This window comes from Berghia stephanieae, chromosome 13, assembly GCF_034508935.2.
Source record: "Berghia stephanieae isolate SIO BIC M18660-M18661 chromosome 13, UCSD_Bste_1.3, whole genome shotgun sequence".
Taxonomy (NCBI): Eukaryota; Metazoa; Mollusca; class Gastropoda; order Nudibranchia; family Aeolidiidae; genus Berghia; species Berghia stephanieae.
In genome coordinates, this window is record NC_088372.1 from 1,541,010 (window position 1) to 1,543,509 (window position 2,500).

Consider the following 2,500-nt stretch of genomic DNA (forward strand, 5'->3'; position numbering starts at 1 on the left):
CCTCTTTACTCACATGCTCTCACCGCAGTCAGGTGTAAAATGAGTACCTGCCCGTTAACAGCGTTGTCTCTGTCCGAAAAATTGTAGTATCGCCTAACAGGCGTCATGTCCCGTCCTAAATGTTAAGTGTTGCTGTTGGCCAGGGACCCCTTGTAGAGCTATTTGAGCACATTTAGTGCTATATAAAAGGTCAATAAAAATTATATTCGGGTTCCTTTTTGGATAATTAACATTTGAAATCTTGACCAATAAAATTCTTTAAAAGGTTGGGCTGTATTTTTTAAAAATCTAATTGTGTGTATTGTTTCGGCTAGAAACAAAACCAACAAAATAATTGAAATATCGATTGTTTAATGTCCTTCGCCATGTCCAAAAGACTCAAAGTCTCAAAGTCCAGACTCACTTGGTCTCATGTGACAACCGAGATACGAGTAATTGAAGGACAAATTCACTGGCCAAAATTTTAAATATACACGTTTTTTCAGTGTAATGCATTGTTGTTTACAAGTTAGTTCTTTATTAACACATTATAATAAGTATGTACTATAGATAGTATGCACTTGGCTCAGAAGCTCACAACATTGCCATCAGGAAGTATAACGGACCAACACACAAAACTGTGTATAACCATGGACTTTTATAGTAGACTATGGATAATACAGTTAAGTGAGAATTACTCAGAAACGTGGATGGCAAATAACAATAACAAAGACCCGAGTGACGTCAACTTCATTCTATCTATACACTATATCATCAGCATCATCATCATCATCATCATCATCATCATCATCATCATCATCATCATCATCATCATAATCATCATCAGTAAGTACCATATACCGTTCTGAATATAATTTTACTTTCATCCATGGATGTAGTTAGATGCTATCGGGAAATGCGTTTGTTATCAATTATGTCCCTTGGATGTATCCAACACTGTTTACACTATTATAAAACCAAATTAGACACAAAATATATTTCATAGGAAATATCCAATTAAGAAATTACGGAGCAGGCACCGGTGTAAGATAAAAAAAAAAAACTGAACCAGTGTGTATGAAAGGTGTATTATTCTTTCTTTTTTGTCTGACACCTTTCATACACACTTGTTCAGCTCTTTATATTTCTAAGGCCTTTGTTGGCTTCAACGAGTGGACGAATGACCCCAATCACACAACTCATGAAAACAGTGTGTCGTCCCGTGTGTTTCGGACCTGTCAGATATCATTGTTTTACCCATCAAGGGACTGAATTAGGGTTCAAATCCATTCACTCAGTTGTCTGAAATGATTGAAATGATATAAATGTGTGAAAAATGTAGAGTAAACGCATGTAATTTTATACATTGTGGCTGTGAGCTTAAGTTTCGTTAAATGTGTGATACTTCAAACAGTTATTCTCCCATGATGGTGGGCATGGAGGGTGGCCACTTACTGTGCCTTCTATTCCCCTATTATATTATATCTGTTTTCCAACTTGCTTTTTGTCTTTGTCTTGGAATGAGATTACTTCGTTTTGTCCTTTCCCTTGGCTGGGAAGGAAACGTTCAATTCTATAATTAAAGATTTTGGAATGATATTTTTAACCTTGTAAGTTATCTCCCCGTTATAGACTGTCTTATTTGTTGCTTTGAATGTCTATTATAAGAATTTGAGTAAGGGAGATAATTTAATATCCCTAAATCTTGTGAACGGTTCTCTTAAGAAAGTCAAGCGCAGTCTATATGCTTTGCGAGTAGATTTAGGCTACACATTGTTTTGTGTGCTTGTACGTTATGTTGTAAGTATTATAGCTGAACGCACAGCATTTATACATGTACAATGATGTTAAAATCGATGCATTTCCACAAGTTACTAAATGGGGAAAAAATTAATGTGCATTTGACTAATATCTCGAGCAGCTTTTCTAAACATACGAGTATCTATATCTAATGCTTTAAATGTCTTCCCCAAATGTTATGTGTTCCCATTGCCTCGAAGCGGTATATCATGCTAAGAGTCACTTAGAAGTCTAAAATTGAATATGGAACAAACGTGTGATGTCAAAAAGCTGGTTTCAATCTCATTGGAAGTGTAGAACCACTCTTCCAGAGTACTGGATACATATACCTTGTGAAATTTTTGATATTCTGGTTTCGGATTGACGGCTTCTATTTTTCTAGTCTAATTATAATAATACCGTTTTGAGACGGTGGGTGCCATATTTGTGACAAATCTTCTCCGGACGGTGTTATGTTGGGATGGACCAGACGCTTAAAAGTCGAATTAAACCTAAATTGGTCAGCATGCTAAACTATGATAGTCTTTCTCTTTAATAGACCATACAAACTCAACACAAGTCTGAGATATCTGGCAATAAATTCAATATTCAACATCTTAACCATCCCGTCGTCATACCGTTTAGAGGTGAGAAGTCACATTTTTCGTGCCATTTTTTAGCGCTCTATCTAGTCGACTATAGCTTGTATACTTTTAAAATGATTTTTGATAATAAAACGTTT

At 35.6% G+C, this 2,500-nt stretch overlaps 1 protein-coding gene across 1 annotated transcript in view; it reads left to right on the forward strand.

The window, feature by feature from the left end:
* Positions 1-2,500, forward strand: part of LOC144958674 (uncharacterized) — a 20,666-nt gene that overhangs the window by 18,148 nt on the left and 18 nt on the right. The window contains exon 4 of the mRNA XM_078890796.1: positions 1-2,500. This exon is cut by the window's left edge and continues 478 nt beyond it; it is cut by the window's right edge and continues 18 nt beyond it. The gene's annotated coding sequence lies outside the window, so the exon portion shown is untranslated.